Source organism: Heptranchias perlo, chromosome 36, assembly GCF_035084215.1.
Source record: "Heptranchias perlo isolate sHepPer1 chromosome 36, sHepPer1.hap1, whole genome shotgun sequence".
NCBI lineage: Eukaryota > Metazoa > Chordata > Chondrichthyes > Hexanchiformes > Hexanchidae > Heptranchias > Heptranchias perlo.
The window spans coordinates 6,194,619-6,215,244 of NC_090360.1; the positions used below are offsets into that span (position 1 = coordinate 6,194,619).

The 20,626-nt window shown below is 42.1% G+C and overlaps 1 protein-coding gene across 7 annotated transcripts in view; it reads right to left on the bottom strand.

Moving 5' to 3' along the window:
* Positions 1 to 20,589, bottom strand: part of p4ha1b (prolyl 4-hydroxylase, alpha polypeptide I b) — a 76,762-nt gene extending 56,173 nt beyond the window's left edge. Inside the window, exon 1 of one of the 7 annotated variants that reach the window (XM_067972452.1) lies at positions 20,506 to 20,589. The gene's annotated coding sequence lies outside the window, so the exon portion shown is untranslated. Of the gene's footprint in view, positions 1 to 7,217; positions 7,294 to 9,217; positions 9,312 to 20,374 lie in introns of those variants that run through there. The other 6 variants (XM_067972455.1, XM_067972454.1, XM_067972453.1 and 3 more) reach the window with 6 other exon arrangements.
* Between the last annotated feature and the right edge of the window lie 37 nt (positions 20,590 to 20,626).

Genomic DNA, 20,626 nt, shown 5'->3' on the forward strand with positions numbered 1-20,626 from the left:
CCAAAACTACACAAATGAGCGTCAAATCTGCAAGGCAACAGCTGTGCAAGCATTCTGTAGCATGGCATCGTACTGCAAGCAAAGTCACGTTGACCTGCAGGTCACATTGTACGGTATCTATACATTCCACCTTCTATGTAGCAGTGAGACCACTCCGCTCAGGCATTACTGCATTTAGTCACACACAAAATTAATGAGTTTGAGCCCGTAGTACCTTAAAATGAATGATATGGGGTGGGGGGGGGTGGCGAAAGAGGAAAAAAGAAGGGACTGATTCAAATATTACTCTGAAGTGCAGTGACTATTGGCAAAGTGTAGGCAAAAGCAGCAGCCATTTTGCACACAGCAAGATCCTACCAACAGCTGAACATAAGAAACAGGAACAGGAGTAGGCCATATGGCCTCTTGAGCCTTCTCTGCCATTCAGTAAGATCATGGCTGATCTTCGACCTCAACTCCATTTTCCCGCCCGATCCCCATATCCCTTGATTCCCTTAGAGTCCAAAAATCTATCGATGTCAGCCTTGAATATACTCAACAGCTGAGCATCCACAGCCCTCTGGAGTACAGAATTCCAAAGATCACAACCCTCTGAGTGAAGAAATTTCTCATCTCAGTCCTAAATGGCCGACCTCTTATCCTGAGACTATGCCCCCTAGTTCTAGACGCTCCAGTCAGGGGAAACAACCTCTCAGCATCTACCATGTCAAGCCCGCACAGAATCTTACATCTTTCAATGAGATCACCTCTCATTCTTCTAAACTTCAGAGAGTGTAGGCCCATTCTATTCAATCTCTCCTCATAGGACAACCCTCTCATCCCAGGAATCAATCTAGTGAACCTTCGTTGCACCGCCTCTAAGGCAAGTATATCCTTCCTTGGGTAAAGAGACCAAAACTGTACACAGTACTCCAGGTACCAAAGCCCTGTACAATTGCAGCAAGACTTCTTTACTCTTGTACTCCAACCCCCTTGCAATAAAGGTCAACATACCATTTGTCTTAATTGTATGTTGTACCTGCATATTAACTTTCTGTGTTTCGTGTACAAGGACACACAAATCCCTCTGAACACCAACATTTAGCAGTTTCTCAACATTTAAAAAATATGCTGTTTTTCCTACCAAAGTGAATAACTTCACATTTCTCCACATTATACTCCATCTGCCACATTTCTCCACATTTTACTCCATCTTCACCTTCTTGCCCACTCACTTAACTTGTCTTTATCCCTTTGCAGACACTTTTGTGTCCTCCTCACAGCTTACTTTCCCACCTCAGACGATTGACCAGTTAACTAATTTTTGGTGGTGGAGTTGGATCAAGAGGAATGCTTGCTATTTTCTTTGGATAGTACTACTGGACCTTTAATATCCACCTAAACATCAGTCGAGTCTTTGATTTAATCTCTCATCTGAAGGATAGCACCACTACGCAGTACTCCCTCAGTAACGCACTATATGTGCATTATGCTTAAGTCTTTGAGAGGGGTTTGAACCCACACCCTTCTGACTCAGAGACAAGACTGCTTCCAACTAAGTCAAGCTGACACTTGGGAGGGCAATGTGCAACAGAAAACCAGTTTCAGTGTAATTTCTGTGAGGGTATACAGCTCTTCCTTATCTCCTCTGCCCCCCTCCCCCAGTCCACACACTATCTGCAGTTAGGCAGTAGACAGGTGATCTGATTATAAGTAGTGTTTTAAATAATAAAAGGTATTCAATAGGGTAAAGAAAGAGAAACTATTTCCTCTGCTGGGTGAATCCAGAACTATTTCCTCTGCTGGCACAATCTTAAAATTAGAGCTAGGCCATTCAGGAGTTAAATCAGGAAGCACTTTTTCACACAAAGGGTAGTGGAAATCTGGAACTCTTTCCTCAAAAGACTGTGGATGATGGATGAATTGAAATTTTCAAGATTGAGATCAATAGACATTTGTTAGGTAAAGGCATCAAGGGATATGAATCAAAGGCTGGTAAATGGAGCTGAGGTACAGATCAGCCATGATCTAACTGAATGGAGGAACAAGCTCGAGGGGCTTTTTAAAAAAATGTGTTCATGGGATGTGGGCATCGCTGGCAAGACCAGCATTTATTACCCTTGAGAAGGTGGTGATGAGCCACCTTCTTGAACCACTGCAGTCTGTGTGGTAAAGGTTCTCCCACAGTGCTGTTAGATAGGGAGTTCCAGGATTTTGACCCAGTGACGATGAAGGAACGGCGATGTATTTCCAAGTCGGGATGGTGTGTGACTTGGAGGAGCATGTCCAGGTGGTGGTGTCCCCATGTGCCTCCTGCCCTTGTCCTTGTAGGTAGTAGAGGTCGCGGGTTTGGGAGGTGCTGTCGAAGAAGCCTTGGCGAGTTGCTGCAGTGCATCCTGTGGATGGTACACACTGCAGCCACGTTGTGCCAGTGGTGAAGGGAGTGAATGTTTAGGGTGGTGGATGGGGTGCCAATCAAGCGGGCTGCTTTGTCCTGGATGGTGTCGAGCTTCTTGAGTGTTGTTGGAGCTGCACTCATCCAGGCAAGTGGGGAGAATTCCATCACACTCCTGACTTGTGCCTTGTAGATGGTGGAAAGGCTTTGGGGAGTCAGGAGATGAGTCACTCGCCACAGAATACCCAGCCTCTGTCCTGTTCTTGTAGCCACAGTATTTATGTGGCTGGTCCAGTTAAGTTTCTGTTCAATGGTGACCCCCAGGATGTTGATAGTGGGGGGTTCGGTGATGGTAATGCTGTTGAATGTCAAGGGGAGGCGGTCAGACTCTCTCTTGTTGCTGAATGACCAATTACTGTTCCTATAAGCCACCACAAACACTCGCAGAGCTGCCTGCTAAGAGGAGCTAGCCAAATATTCCCATCCCGCCAAGAAATATATTTTTCAGTAGAAACTTACACTTTGAAGACCTGAGTTGGCCCAGTCTCCAATGATATAAATCTTCATGCCTTTTACAGGAGGAAAGGAACACCCTAGAGCAGTTCACTATTAACACTGTGCTGCAGCTTTGAATATATACCCAGGAATCTGAATTCAGACTGGATTACCAAGATCCATCCCAAAGATGGCAACTCTAGATGTAATACCAGGAGGGAACCTGAAATATTTAATTGCTGAATATTTTTCATCCTGATCTGCTCAAGCACTTTATTGTCCTCAATGCCTGGAAACACCATGGACCAACATTTCAATCTTGCCTTTCTCACCAGGATCCTGACCTTGGTTAGCATAACTTCTAGACTCCAGAAATGGAGCTGAATGCCAGAGAAATAGCTTGGCTTCCAAAACCAAAGATGAGACTTTAATCTGGTATTTACTCATTTTACATTTTTGAGTCTGCTGTACTTCTCATTAATGTCTGAAAACCAAAGCTGTTTATTTGTTGAGCTCTTCAACAATTACAACTCAGACTACAAAGAACAAATACAGTGAGCCACATCTTCAGTATGAAATGGGCACTTATTAATCTTTTTTGTACCCACCCCACCTCGTTATTTTGCTTTCTCCCTCTCTGCCCCAAGATAATTATCCCGACAGAAAGTTTTATAATCAAATTGCCCGTGCCAAGATTATGAGCCGACTACAGACAGCAGCAGAATACTCATGTACTAGCCACATGCCAAAACAATCAAAAAAAAGGTTATATATCCATTGAAACAGTTGGAACTACAGCACAATGCCTAACTCAAGGAATCCATCTGCTAAACACAAAGAGGAGCATTGTCAGGGTTTTCTTATACCAGCAGGGATGCAAATTTAGTGCTTTTTTAAAAAAAGTTTGGGCTCAGACAACTCAAAAATAAGCTGCTGCTGTGCAAAGGCTATTCCTGGATAGTCTGTCACCCACAGCTCTATGGATTGTTATTAATTATGGTGGAATCAGTACCTAGCAACGGAATCCTGATTTTAGAATTTAAGATCATGAACTGGAAGCAGAAACAAACTACAACTTACCAAGTTTCATAAGAAATAATCAACAGATCTATATGAATAATGCAAACCACAGCCAAATGTTGATGCATCTATAAAACAGAACCTTGTCAGACCCAATAATCAGCATTGCAAAGAAAATGCAAGTGATGTAAAATGAGGGGACTTCACCCCAATCAATTTCTAACAAGAATAGGTTTTCATCCAGTTTATACTTTATCTAAAAACTGAAATAGATGATCAGCTTCTGAGTATCCTCACAAGCTGAGCACAACTTAATTACTGCACATTGCTTAACAGTTCTTCACATCATATCTAGGCATTTTATACCAGCTACTAAACATATTGCCTCCAGCACAGCATTGCATTGTAATCTCCTGCACAGCTTCTTTGCACTGGTGGATTTAAGGGATCAAATCTAATTGACAAATAACATCAGGTGCAGAGCTCACTCCATGCAAAAGGGAAGGCCATGCATGCTGCACATTGTACATTTTGGGAAAGGCTAAGGCAGGAGAGGGGATGTTGGTTGAGGGATTAATATTGGCCAGGACGCCAGGGAGAACTCCCTCGCTCTTCTTCAAAATAGTCGAGCGGGAAAGTGGAGTTGAGTTCGAAGATTAGCCATGATCTTATTGAATGGCAGAGCAGGCTCGAGGGGCTGTATGGCCTACTCCTATTTCTTATGTGCGTAGTGACATGGGATCTTTTACATCCACCTGAGAGGGCAGATGGGACCTCAGTTTAACGTCTCAATCGAAAGACGGCACCTCCAATAGTGCAGCGTTCCCTCAGCACTGCACTGGAGTGTCAGTCTACATTTTGCGCTCAAGTCTCTGGAATGAGACTTGAACCCACAACCTTCTAACTCGGAGGCGGGAGTGCTACCGCTGAGCCACAGCTGATACTCTGATGACAACAGAGAGGGAGAAGAGAGAATTTTTTTCACTTATCAGTATCTTTGATCCTTAATTAGAAGGATAGGAGACTTTGAATATTTTTGGCAGAATCAGTTTTCAGTATTGAATGAGATTGCTTTTGCTTCCACTTATTGTCAAAGGTGACATGTTCAGTCTAAAAACAAAATATCATTCTGTTTCAGATCCCAATCAAATTAGGTTTTCCCATGCACATATAATAGATTGTTGCTTTTTTAAAATTTCAGAACACTTATAGGATTCCTCTTTCCCAACCCATGAATTTTGCACCATTCAATGATGGAGGGTTAGCATCCAACCTGTTCCCGGGCCCCTATGAATACTAGGCTGAAACCAAGCTGAAACCTGCCAGTGTGTTGGATGCCCAAGAACAGGTTTGTGGGAAACCTACAGTTCCTAATTTCAGCAAGCTCTGTCAGTGCTATTTCGTTCTCTACTACTTCTCCCATATTCATCTCTACATATATGCCGTAAAAGTTTTTTCCCCCCGCGCATTTATTTCCTACTGAGAATTTTAACTCTGATTACACTTCTTCCCTTAACACCCAGAAAGCTGAACGCTAGTTGTCGACTTCAGGACCTTCCCAAAAAGGGACTTCAGTGTAAAATTACTGCAGTGATAATAAAGATGTTTAAGCGAAAACTAAATAAGCTACAATTACATCAATTCAAAAGCAGATATGCACTTACATGTTATAAAAATCAATACTTGTGAATGCAACAGCATCATCTACATTAATTATCATAGTAGGTACAGCACAGGAGGTGGCCATTCGGCCCATCATGCCTGTGCCGGCTCTTTGAAAGAGCTATCCAATCCACTCCCCTGCTCTTTCCCCATAGCCCTGTAAACCTTTTCCTTTCAAGTATTTATCCAATTCCCTTCTGAAAATTATTATTGAATTTGCTTCCACCACCCTTTCAGGCAGCGCATTCCAGATCATTACAACTTGCTGCTTAAATCTGTGTCCTCTGGTTACCAACCGTTCCGCCACTGGAAATGGTTTCTCCTTCATGTTTTTGAACACCTCTATCAAATATCCCCTTAACCTTCTCTGTTCTAAGGAAAACAACCACAGCTTCTCCAGTCTCTCCACATAACTGAAGTCCCTCACCCCGGCACTATTCTAGTAAACCTCTTCTGCACCCACTCTAAGGCCTTGACATCCTTCTTAAAGTGTGGTGCCCAGAAATGAACACGGTACTCCAGCTGAAGCCTACCAAGTGTTTTATAAAGGTTTAGCATAACTTCCTTTTAAAAAAAGATTTCTCTCCCTCCACTTTCATCGGCATTTAAGTCCCTTACTGCGTCCTCCGAGGAGTAAGCTTTCTGCTCCAGCTGGGTTAAATTGTAATTGTACTAGCTGCACACATAAAAAGTTAAGATTATGTCTTTAAAATAACCAATTAAGTAATAATTAATACAGTCTGGGCTAAGGGCTTCTTGCCAAACATCTTCTGAATGAACTCCAGCGATACTGATACATGGTCCCTTGGCTGGCCTTGGCCTTGCGAGTTTCCCGTCTCCCACCCTTAGACAGATGCAGATCCTCAAACAGACTCAATCGTACGAGTTGAAACATTAATATGAACATTAATCAACTTTGTTTGAAAGACCTGCATTTATATAATGGCTCATCACATCGCTCAGAAACATCTCAAAGTGCTTCTCAGACAATTAATTAATTTGAAGCGCAATCACGGTTGTTATGTAGGCAACCAGTACATCAAGATCCTGCAAACAGCAATGAGGTGAACAACCAGCTGGTCTGTTTTTGGTAGTGTTGGTTAAGGGAAGAATGTGGACGAGGACACTTGAGAGAACTTTCTGGGATCTTTAGCATCCACTTGAACCAGCAGATAGGGCCTCAAGCAATGCAGTGTTCCTTCAGGACTGTGCTAAAACACTAGCCTGGACTTGGGCATGGGTTCGACCCCACAACCTTGTCATTCAGATGCAAGAGCGCTAACAGTAGAGCCAAGTTGTATCATTTGTTTAATCAAAAGAATTATGCAAATTCAAACCTAAATGTAGCCATTCTTTTTCTGTGCCCAAAGATTCGTTAGGAAGGTAATGCTTATATTTTCTCGAGATATATTTGAAAATCAGGCATTTTGCTAGCTTTTAAACTAGGTCATTTGAGATAAATAACCAAAGAAACTGCATAAAATCCTATCATAGCTCTGTGAATGTACAGTGCTGGGACATAAATCCAGTGAGATTATGCTGGTTCATGCTAACTTCAACACAACACAAAATGCAAACGACAGAGGACGATTCCACAAAATAAATTCCACCGTGAAAGTAGGTGAATTAGTTAAAAGAAAAAGACAGGTTATTTTGTACTATCTACCTTGTCAGGAAAGGAGCCTCTGCCAACACTGCTCTGTAACTGGACCCATCACGCACTTCTACATTCAATGCTTCTGTAGTTCAGCTCGTGGATGTCTGATGTCTACGTGCCAGCTCCCTGCAACTACATTACTGAAACTGACTCACTTATTGCAACAGCGGAATTGTGGACCCATGAAAATATGGATCTCGGACTCTGCTGTTGGGGTAACAGAACTGTTACCTAGAGTTACATAGACTCTACAGCATAGAAACAGGCCATTCGGCTCAATAAGTCTATGCCGGTTTTTATACTTCACACGAGCCTCCACATCTAACCCTATCAACATACCCTTCTATTCCTTTCTCCCTCATGTGTTTATCTCGCTTCCCCTTAAATGCATCTATGCCATTTGCCTCAACTACTCCTTATGGTAGCAAGTTTCACATTTTAACGACTCTTTGGGTAAAGAAGTTTCTCCTGAATTTCTTATTGGATTTATTAGTGAATATTGATGACCTCTAATTTTGGACTCCCCCACAAGTGGAAACGTTTTTTCTGCATCCACCCTATCAAACCCTTTCATTATCTTAACGACCTCTATTACTCCTCAGCCTTCTCTTTTCTAGAGAAAAGAGCTCCAGCCGTTGGACTTCCTGCACACTTTAGAAACTGATTTATTTTCTTAAAAATGCACTCATACCTGCTCTCACAAAGCAAATAAAACTTTACAACAGGGAGTGCAGCTCTGTACATGTACATCTCTGCAGAGATCGCTATTAATTTCCTCAATATGCTGACAGTTCTTTGGTTCGCTGCTTAAGAATTGATTCAAAATAATTTTCAAAATAAAATGAACAAAGTTCAGAATAAATTTAGTTACAGTTTTAAACTATATATTGTAATTCAGCACATAATAGATGATATGTGCCATTACTTAAGTTGCTTTAAAGAGACTATATTAACTTTTACATGTGAATGCCATCATTTTTTTTGTTTCCATGCAACATTGCCAACCATCAGGAGAAACTGGATATGCAAACCAGCCCTAAAGGGTTACAGTCGTTTTAGACTCGCTGCGGGGAGACTAGATTGCAAATTTAGATGCAGCTCCTTTTTTGAGGAATTTTTTTTGAGACGCTAAATGAAGACTACAAAAATATGCAGTGATGCAACGTGGCTCGTCTCCATTTGGATGAGTAAATCCCAACAATTCTCAAATGCAATCCGAGGAGATCACAAAGAAAACCCTTCCTGGTGCTGGAGATGTGAAAATTGGCATCGCTGTATACAGCAAACTCCAAATGGACTATGTGGGAAACGTGCAGTTTTTTACATCGCCTAGGGTCAGAAGGCGTGAATAGTACTTAGTGGGGGAAAACGAGCTGCCACGTCCTCTATCTCTCTTCGCCCCCCACCCCCCCATCATCATCCAGCATTAGAGCCATACAAAAACCCAACCAAACTACTAAAACATATAATAGGAGGTAAACGTTATACAATATGCCAACATTCCACAGTTTGGTTAACTTTTCAATACAAAATAATACATTTACAATCTAGTTTACATTAAACGCAAAAGCAAAATGCAATAGACGTCTCAAGGAGTTGGACACTGCTTTTCCCTGTCGTAAAGAGATGGTGGAAAAGTTTTCAAACTTTTTTTTAAACCAAGAAAACTATTTCCCTGAAATGCTACGGCTAACTCGAATATTCTTTTTTTCTTCTTCAGTAACTGGAAGTTATTTTAAGTCTTTTATTTAACATTTAGAACGATCTTGCGACAACACACGATGTTAAGGACGGGGAATTTGGAAGTGCAGAACCCGGGCTGATCCTCAAAACTATAAAAGATGTTTGAAAAAAAATCACTGACGTCGTTCCCAGAGAGGCCAAACTCAAGGCGCTGCGATGGGGCCGGGGCCGCTCGGATACAGCCCGCATCAGGGATCAAATCGCGGATAGAGAGACAGAGGAGGAAAAAAAAAGAGTAGTCGTAGAGAGAGTTTCCCGCGATTTACCTGTTAAGCGGCAGATGTGTTGCTGCGTAGAGAGGGTGTCGTAGGTATGAGAGGCGAACGGGGATTAAACACTAACAACTCTCACAGAGCCTCTGCATGAGACTGGGGGGAGGGAGTTACTCGCTCAGTCCAGGAATTAACCCTTTCACATACTTCCCAATTTCCAAGAGCATTTTCCCCCCATGATCTATGGGTAAAAATATGGGTAAGTGTTGTGGTGCTCACAAGATCTCAACTAATTTTCCTGCAGTTTGAACAGCTTTCTACAAGTCACAAAGGTGATCACGCCCATTTGTAATCCCTATGTTTGTTGATGTCCTTCAACAAGTGGATAGGATGTCAGTGTTGGTAAAACTTGTCTGATCTGGTCAGACAAGTCTTGTTACATTTAACTTCTGTATTATTACATGTTTGAGAGTTAGGTAGTTTTAAAAGGAAGGTGATGAAAATAGATTACCTGGGTCTCAAGTAACAAGCAGCTTGACTCAGGGAGGAGAGAGGGAGGAAGGAAGGGGGGAAGGGAGAAGGAGAGGAGAGGGAGGAGAGGAGAGGGAGGATCAGTTATTAATCGAGAGTTATGTGACAGTGGAGGGGTTTGGGCAGATGAGAGGTGTAGGAGAATGGATTTTGAGGCAGTGATTGAAGAGATCTCAAAAGTCTCAAGGCCACATGAGATGATGATATCAAGCACGTAGCCATGCGTGTGGTGGAGAGATGATGTCGAAGGCGAGATTGAGGGAGGAAACAAGACATGTCAATCAGATGGACCATGACTATGTCAGTCACAAGTTCTCATGTCTAGTGATCCTGCAAATTAATTCTGAGCCCAATACAGAATGGTGTTATAACTGGTATAGAACAAGAATTGTCTTTGATAAGTTATACAATATTTTGTCACATCACAAGGAAATATTCAATAAGTAGGATTTCATTGTGGCATTTGACTGTCTGATGGATTGACATTTTTAGCATCTTTATAACATCCAAAAAGTACCATATATTAAAGCACATTTTATTAACAGACTTAATACTGAACTATTCAACTAAAGAGGCAGCAAAAATCAGTGACTGGCCTTGATTGGAGAAGTGTATGCAGTCTGAGTTAGTATGTACAATGTATCAGCCATGCAAGCATGGACAAGTTCTGTCAATTGCACAATTTAGAATTCTGTACCTGACCACCTTCAAGTATATTCAAGTATTAATTATTTAATTTTGATACATGCCTAGTGCATTCCTAAAAGATAGCCAATTATTTCCTAAGACAACGTGCCATTCTTACGGCAGCAAAATAATAGTTGGCAGCTGCTACCTAACATCAGCTCAAGATGAATAGGTAAGCAGAAAGCAGTTTAGGCAATTAAAGGAGGCTGCAGACAATTCTAATGTAATACTGGGAATTTCAGTACCCTGGAGGTAAAGGTGAACAGGCCCAAGACACCTGGGTATGGGACTGTTAAAGAACAGTTTAACAACAGCTGATTAATAACTGCTTCTCAACATAGCAATGTGAAGTGACCTCCACTACCTAGAAGGACAAGGGCAGCAGGTGCATGGGAACACCGCCACCTCCAAGTTCCCCTCTAAATCACACACCATCTTGACTTGGGCATATATCGGCCGTTCATCGTCGCTCAGTCAAAATCCTGGAACTCCCTACCATTATAGGAGCAGCTTCACCACATGGACTGCGGCGGCTCAAGGCGGCGGCTCAGCACCACCTTCTCAAGGGCAAATAGGAATTGGCAATAAATGACAGTTTTGCCTGCGATGCCCACATCCCGGGAACGAAGAGAAAAAAAGCAGAGAGCTAGCGCAGATGCTATATTAGATGTATTGTTTGGCAGTCTACCAGAGCTAATTTGAAGTAGGAAAATCCTTGGGTTCTGGCGATCATTGTACATTTTCCAATCAAGACAAGTGACCACACAATTGTGCAAGACTTTAGATAAGAAAATTCTGAGGTAAGAGAAGAGCTCCAGAAGGATGAAATGGGAAATGGGACTAGAAGGATTTAAAAAGAAGTTTTCTTCTGTTGCCCTACATTACAACAATGACTAAACTTCAAAAGTACTTTATTGGCTGTGAAGCACTTTGGAATGTCCCGAGTTTGCAAAAGGCGCTATATGAATGCAAGTTCTTTCTTTTAAAAACATTTTGAAGTGCTGGTGAAAAGTGTATAGCTACAAGGCAAAATACAATAACACCTAGACGAATGTTGTCCAATATATTAGCCACTAGCCACATGTGGCGAATTGGGAATTCAGATGCGGCGAATTGCATTTCTGATCAGTAAATAAAAAATGAGTAATAAACCCAGTCATTGGGCATGTGATCTTAACACTCATATTTTGTGCGTTTTTTGGTAAATTGCTAAGATGAAAAGCTGAGTGTGCATGTGTATTTTTTTAATCGTTGTGAGTGCTTTATTTCCTTGGTTGCTGAATGGTTTATTAAGCAAATATACAAGTGAAGCAAATTTACCTCTTGTGCAGGTAAAGCATTTTCTACTCAAATGAGTGCAAGTGGCTAAAATCGTGTCGCTGTAGTCACACCTGCAGCTAGTCAGCAATTTCTATTGGACAACACTAACCTCTACTACCACATCCGGAAACAAAGAGGACTAGGAATCACACACGAGTGAGTTAAGGATAACTAATATGAGCACCAGAAGAGGTAAAATGGTAATAGAATGAGAAATGAAGACAACACCAGGGGGATTCTCAAAGTTTTTAGTATATATGCAGTGGACGGGAGGTTAATAAAAAGTCAGGCACATTAAGAGATCTGTATAAGTATTAAGGAGAATCAGGAAATAGCAGATAAATTAAATTATTTATTCAGTCTTCATAAATCAATGTACACAAATTGTGGCAATTTTAGCTCAAGAATGTGTAGCACGTGTAAACATCAGTACAGCATGTGTTATGAAAGAGTTAAATCTATACACAGCACCAAGAACAGATGGCATAGTCCAGAATCCTTCAGGAAATCAGAGAGGAAGCAGGTGAGGTCTGGTAAATATTTTAGGAGTTCTCTAAAAGCACCAGCCAGACCATGGGCTCAAAAAGTGGAAGATAGCAAATATTACGCCAATATTCAAAAAAACAAATGAAGTTAGGGATTCAACACTAGTAATGGGGGAAATGCTTAAAAGTGCTTTATGGGATGCTCTCAGTGTAGATCTAAGGAGAAAAAAAGAGTTGATGCAGACATAGAAGCAACAAGTCATCTATCACATAACTGTTAATTTTTTCCAAAGGTAATTTAAGTTGGTTGATGATAATCTATTGAATATTATTTTAGATTTTCAGAAGGTAAGATTCTTAATATGAGGCTTCTAAAACTATCAAGGTTTATGGAATCAATGGCAAATTAGCTAATTCAGCTGAAAACTGGCTTTACAACAGAAAGCAGAATAGAAACAATACAATAGAAACAAAATCTGGCTGAGGACTAGTAAAGTTTCACAGGGAATTGTTCTGGCCCCTGTGCTATTCACATTAAGAGATATGTAGAAGTATTAAGGAGAATTAGGAAATAGCAGAGATATTAAATTATTTATTCAGTCTTCACAAATCAATGTACACAAATTGTGGTAATTAAAAACATGTCTATTGTACACACATACACTCCAGATGTTAAACATTATAGATGTAAAACCATTAAAATGCTGGATGGTTCTCACCTGCAACCTGAAATTGACAAGCACATTCCCAACTGAGAATTTCCCTACACAAACAACAATCCAACCCAGAGTAACCAGAGCCTGTGTTTACTTAACAACAATTAGTTGCTTTTACAGTGCATCATCCGACTTACTAGGAGCAATGCCAAAGGCGTTCTGGTAATTTATAAATAATATGGAGGTGAGTGCTTCTTGTAAGATTATAAAATTTGTTTGAGACCAGGTTATGTGACCAAGTATTACAGAGATCGAAATAGATCACAGACCAACCAAATGGATGTGCTAAGGAATGGCATAGATTTTATGTACAATGTGAATACGTGTACTATTTCATATGGATTGATAGTAAGCAAGATTGCACGAAGCCTTCTGGGGAATGGGGCATCTTGACCTTGAATTATTATTAGTAAATCAGGCACAACTAAATATTCTGCCTCATGCAACATCCATTACTCATGGAAAGTTTCCAGCATTGTATGCATAATGTACTATTTCATATGGATTGATGGCATTTTAGGGAACGGAGCACCTTGACCTTGAATTAAAATGGTTAATTGGGGACACTAAAATTTGGTATCAGCCTTAGTGCCCATTAGTCATGAACAACTTCCAGTGAACTGGTAGGCATCACGTACGAGTCCTCATTTACTAGGGTATTCACCAGAGATCAAAACAATAGCAAGCAACAACTTGCATTTATATAGCACCTTTAATGTAATAAAACGACCCAAGGTGCTTCACATGAGCATAATCAGACAAAAAATTACACCGAGCCGAAGGAACATTAGGACTGGTGCCCAAAAGCTTGGTCAAAGAGGTAGGTTTTAAGGAGCATCTTAAAGGTGGAGGGGCAGAGAGGGTTACAGTGGGAATTCCAGAGTTTAGGGCCTAGATGGCTAAAGGCATGGCCACCAATGGTGGGCGAAGGAAGTGGGGGATGCAATAAGAGGCCAGAAGTGAAGGAAAGCATAATTGCTGGGGGAGGTTACAGAAATAGGGAGGGGGCTGGAATTGGTGGCTATGGAACGGAATTTGTGGCGGGGGACAAAGCCAATGGCTTCAGTCTTTCCAATGTTTAACTGGAGGAAATTTTGGCTCATCCAGGATTGGATGTTGGACAAGCAGTCTGACAATACAGAGGCAGTGGAGGGATCGAGAGGTGGTGGTGGTGAGGGAGAGGTGGTGGTGGTGAGGGAGAGGTGGTGGTGGTGAGGGAGAGGTGGTGGTGGTGAGGGAGAGGTGGTGGTGGTGAGGGAGAGGTGGTGGTGGTGAGGGAGAGGTGGTGGTGGTGAGGGAGAGGTGGTGGTGGTGAGGGAGAGGTGGTGGTGGTGAGGGAGAGGTGGTGGTGGTGAGGGAGAGGTGGTGGTGAGATGGGTGCTGTCAGCATACATGTGGAACCTTATGTGCTTTTGGATGATGTCACGTGGGGCAGCCTTTAGATGAGAAATAGGAGGGGGCCGAGGATAAGTCCCTGGGGAACTCTAGAGATAATGGTACAGGAGCGGGAAGAGAAACTATTGCAGAAGATTCTTTGGTTACGACTGGATAGGTAAGAGTGGAACCAGGCGAGGGCAGTCCCACTCAGCTGGACAACGGAGAAGCCCTGCCTTGAAATGCCAAACAATACACACTTGTGAGTGGCAGATTCTGCCAAGCCCAGGAACAGATGCATCAGGAGATCCATGTCCAGCACACCAGATAACCAAAAATAAATTCTTCCTTTTGGAATATTTAACCCCCCTTCAGATTTTACAACAAACAAAATATTGAAGGGGCTCTACCATGGACTTTTCACAAAAAAAACATCAGATGAATTTAGGGAGTCAACACAAATATTAGTGTAAAATCAAGCATCTTTTCATCTTAGAATTAGGGTGGAGAAGATTGCTCCATTTTAATTGTATCCATGTGATTTATATCAATTAGTGTTAATTGTATTCAGTTGGTGCGTATCAACTGAACTTTCTTGTATCCATTTATAAGAGAGTTGATCCAGGGTGTGGTGTGGAGCTCTGTGAATAAAGGCTTGGAACCCACTGAAGACTAGGCTCGAGTAGTCTATCCTTCACCACCTGGCTATCCAATTTATAACACTCCATTTGATCCAATTGTTTTCATTCTCAAATTCTCCACAACCCTTTCTCCTATCATGCCAGCTCCTTGCTGGCTGTATCCGGTTACCATCAACTAGGAGCCAGTTTCAAGGTATTTGGAATGGATGGGCAAGTGAAGGAAAGAGTCCTATTATCTCAGCTTTCTTCTCTTCCCCTGACTTATTTCTTCCTATGGTTCCATCTATAAGTCCTAAATTTTAACAGATAAAACTGATTCAAGTAAGACAAGTGAGTTGGAATGACAGGCAGCAATAGGAATCTAATTTACAACTTCTGGCTGTGGATATCAGGCACGTAACTATCTGAAGTGATGGAAATTCAGCATTTGTTATCCAAATAAAAAGACTTTTCTATGCCCATTCTGCCATTGGAATTATTTTTTTCCGTCCAAGGGTTTGGGGAAAGGTAATCCAGCTGTGGAAAGAGCACATCAGGGCTTCCCACGAATTGTAATCCACTAAGGTAGTGATGCAAGTTTGTGATAAGTGTGATCGATTCCAACACCAATGTATGCTCACTGAACTAATCTCTCAAGTGACTAACATTTCATACAATTTTAAGTCACCTCCCAACAGATAGCTTAGGGTGTGAACTTCTATTACTTATAAATACTTATTTTTCAAGATCAAATTTCAACAATATTGTGCTGCTTTTTTTCAGCAGCTTTGAATAAAAGACAAAGTAAAATAAAAACAGCATCACAGTGTTGAAAATTGGTCTTGGAAAAATAAGTTGCAGAATGGCTGCATATTCAGTTCTGACATCTTGGATATTGAAGAAGTTGCACATGTATACTTTTCAGGAGAGTCCAACACCAAACTGTATGTGCCTGTTTTCAATGTCTGTGTTGATGTAAACAAATAAAATTGAATTCATGTTTGTGTGTTTTGCAATTTTCCATCACTCTGCCCCAAATTACAACAGGTAGTTTCAAATGATTTTGGTTGTAAATAAAACATTTGTTTGTTCAAGTCCTGCATTTCTTACATTAAAAAGTACTACAGATTTCCATTTTGAATGACCAGATTACTTGATGAGAGCTCTAGGAGTGTAACTTCTAACATCTGGTAAGAGAAAGGTGTTCGACTGAACTCTGTTCAACAATAACACCATCATACTTAAAAAGAAAGAACTTGCATTTACATAGCACCTTTCACATCCTCAAGATGTCCTAACGTGCTTCATGGTTAATGAACTATGGTTTTGTAGGAAAATGCGGCAGCCAATTTACACACAGCAAAGTTTCACAAACAGCAAATGACATAAAGTAACCAGGTAATCTGTTTTGCTGGTTGAGGGATGAATTTTGGCAAGACCACTGGGAGAAATCCCCTGCTTTTCTTCAAATAGTGTCACGGGATCTTTTACATCCACTTGAATAGGTGAACCGGGCCGCTGTTTAATGTCTCATCCAAAGACAGCACCTCGGCCAATGCAGCACTCCCTCAGTACTACAGTATCGAAGCGTCGGCCTAGATTAAATATTCAAGTCCTGGTGTAGGGCTTGAACTCACAACCTCCTGACTCAGAAACTTCTACCGCTGAGCCAAACTAACACTTGAAAAAGTGGAATCGGGATGTGAGCCAGCTCTAATCGAAGAACTTGCATTTATATAGCAACTTCCACGACCAAAGTGTTTCACAAATTGAGGTATCTCGAAGTGTAGTCTTTGTTGTAACGTAGGAAACGTGGCAGCCAATTTGTGCACAGCAAGTGTCACAAACAGCAAGGAAATAAATGACCAGATCATTAGTTTTTGTGATGTTGATTTAAAGATAAATATTTGCAGGACATTGGGAGACTCCCCTTCTCTTCTTCCAATAGTACCATGGGATCTTTTATGTCCACCCAAGAGGTGGTGGACAGGTTCTCGGTTTAATGTCTCATCTGAAAGACAGCACCTCCAACATCACAGCACTCTCTCAGCACTGCACTGAAGTGTCAGCCTGGATTATGTGCTCAAGTCTTTGCAGTGGGGTTTAAACCCACGACCTTCTGACTCAGAGGCAAGAGTGCTACCACTGAGCCAAGGAATCGAGGCTGTTATTAAGAGCAAAATAAAAAACAAATATTTGCATTTTGTAGCATCCTATCACATAGTTGAAACACCTCAAGGTGCTTCAAGTTACTAATTTCATTTTATGGGGTGCATAGTCATGATGTATTTACAGCACTACTGTTGTAGCACAGTGCTAGTATCTTAGCCAAACCAGGCATGTAAACATATGAAAGAACTGGTGAGAAAAGGCCACGAGGCCCAACTATCCTCACCCTATCCATGCCACCCTCCCCAATCTAATAATTATTAACGCTAACTCCTGGGGAGGCAAAAAAATCTGTGGCCAGAAATACCTCAACTCTACGGCAATTGAGCAAGCTCCAGGAGACAATGGTTGGCCATGACACCTCATTAAACAGACTCAACGAACCCTATGCTCCTCGAATATACCCACATGCAGTTATCCATCACTCTCTTCTAATCTAGGCATGTACCCATCATGCTCAGATTCCAGTTACCTCTGCGACTGTTCTGTTCCTGTCAGGATCTCACTGCCACCTGTACAATCACACTGCCAAGACACATGGACATTTTTGACATAGTCCATTATATTTTTCAAAAATATTTCAGGATAGCATTCATGGCGGAGCATAGCCCTGCCAATGAGAGAGGTGCAGCTGAAAGTCAGCCAAACTTTGTGGCATACAAAAATAAATTGGATCACGTTTCAGAATCTGATGCAATGCAACTCTAAGAAACACGGAGCAGTCCCCACTGCTAAGCTGTTATACGGACTCCCAGGCTGCTTGCACTTTCTGCGGCCTGAAGGAGTCCGTCTTCCACGATTACGTTGAGTGTTTTCACATTTAAGGGGGCTGCTCTCCAAGTTTTGGTTGCACTTCAGTCCCATGCCCCTGATCTTTGGGCACCCAGTGAGGAGGTGGGCGGGCAAGTCGGAGGATCTCCTCGTGGTTCTGCTCCTGGGCCTGACCAAGGTGACCATCTACAGGTCCGGGCTAGACCCGGCCCGTGGCGGGGGATTCGCTCTGCCTCTCTTCTGCGGCATTCTCCGCGCTTGGGTGGCCCTGGAGAAGGAGCATGCAATATCTGCTGGTACGCTTGAGGCTTTCCGGGACCAGGGGCTGGAGAGCATCGTCGACAAGGAAAATAAAATTAAGATTTAATTTGGTTCTTTTAATTGTTGGGATGACATGGGTGGCCCAGTGTCATCAGAAAAATGGGACACGTTCACCCTGCCCCACCCCCCCACTTTTCTTAAGGGGCTTAAATAAAAACATGAAACAGCTATATGCTAGAGAGCAACATTTAACTGTATTACTGTTCTCCCAGCACTTCAATGAAACCCCATTTACTTTCTCGCTACCACAGGGAATAGTCGGGGTGAACAGCATAGATAGCTTAGCAAGTAAGGGGAAACTAGATAAATACATGAGGGAGAAAATAGAAGCTTATGCTGCTAGGGTTAGATGAAGAGGGGTGGGAGGAGGCTCGTGTGGAGCATAAACACCGACTGGCATGGACCTGTTGGGCTGAATAGCCTGTTTCTGTGCTATGTAATTCTATATGTCTTAAGCCAGTGACAAGCTGAGCCTGCTGATCTGGTGGAATTCACATGACCAGTGAGAAAGTTGTCAGCACTGCCACTGGAGGAGGTGTGGCCACTTGCATTTGTATAGAGCCATTAACACAGAAAAACAGCCCAGGGCATTCCACAGAGGTGTAAGGAAAAACAAACGCCAAGCCTAGGAAGGTAAAGAACATGGCAAGCTGGCCTTTTATATTTAAAAGGGCAGACAATGGCAGAAGAACTGCAAAATTCAGATTTTTAACCTTGCTCATCAAGTACTCATCTGAAATATCTGATACAATGGGATTATTCTCCTTAGAGCAAAGATGGTTAAGAGAAACTTTAATAGAGGTGTTCAAAATTATGAGGGGTTTTGATAGAGTGGATAGGGAGAAACTGTTTCCACTGGCCTTCTTCTGTACTGTATGATTCTATGAGTTATCTCGTGGTAGAATGGTAAATTGCAAGGACATTGAAATGAGGAGGATCACAATGAATCACTGTGAGATACAAAAGCATAACTGCAAAGTCAAAATGTCCTGGACACTAAAGCTTACCTTCCACCCCATCTGGGATAGCTCATTTGGGATTCTGGATCTCTAATACCCTCCCCGTTTCCTGTCCTTGTAATGGTCGGGCACATCACAATGAACCTTACTTCTATCACATCATAACCTCAACCTTTAACCCCCTGCCACTTACTCCCCACTAACCATAACTCTCACCCATCTTTGCCATTGGATCTTTCGCTTGATGGGTCCCCTCTTCATGCTGGATTCCCAGCACGGAGCTGGCAAACAGCACAGCAAGAAATCTTAACAATACTCAGTGATTATGTTGTACAAATATATGTTATTCACACTAGGTGACTGAACAAACGAAAAACCCGTTAGTCAACCCAGTGCTCAGAAACAAGATTATAGATTTTTTTGCAACTTAACATATCATTGTGAGTGGGGATTCAACGAAATCTGCCACCAGGGGTATTGGGTATTTGTCATTACACAGAATTTACAGCATGGAAACAGGCCATTCAGCCCAACTGGTCTATGCCAATATTTGTGCTCCACACAAGTCCCCTCCCACTCTATTTCATCTAACCCTATCAGCATTTCCTTCTATTCCTTTCTCCCTCATTTACTTATCTAGCTTCCCCTTAAATGCAGCTTTGCTATTCACCTCAACTACTCCACAGGGTAGCAAGTTCCACATTCTAACCACTCTCTGGGTAAAGAAGTTTCTCCTGAATCCCTTATTGGATTTAACGGTGACGATCTTATATTTATGACCCCTAGTTTTGGACTCCCCACAAGTGGAAACATCATGAGGTAGAGCAACACAGAGCATTCTCTGGCCAGCCACGAGCAATGGGAGATCCGTTGTGGTTTCAGACCACAGTTCAAATTCTTGACTGGCAGTATAGCTGTGATATTCTGGAGCTCAAATGTATGGCAGAATGTGTGTAGAATATGCTGCACCATTGATCTGAATAGTGTGTGCAAATTGAAAGATTCAGAAGCAGCTTTGGAATGGCCGAGTAAAATCAAATGTGAGTGGCAGTATAAAAAATTGGGATACATTTCAAAATTGGGAGGGAAGCAGAACCAACATAAAAAATATATATTTTCTGCGCATTTACAAGTTGTGTAGTATTGAAACAGCTGGTTAAACAGCTGCACTGAGTGAATGAGACTTTGTTGACTGAGTGAAACCGTCAGATAATTATTCGTGTGTATAAGAGGAATGAAAAGCTCCAGTAAATCCTACCTAGGCCTTGTCTATGAAGGCTGAATTTCTTCTCCCTAACTGGGGCCTCCTCTGACTTTCCGTCGGGACTCCTCAGATCCGCCTCCTTCTCCTCAGGAAGATCGAACCGGGTCAGCACAGCCCCAACCTACCTTACTGTCACTCTGCGACCGAGAGGCGGGCCTTCCTCTCTGTCGCCACCCCCGGGCAGGCGGGCCTTCCTCTCTGTCACCGTCACCACTACCCTTCCCTTCTTCCCGCACCTTCTCTTCG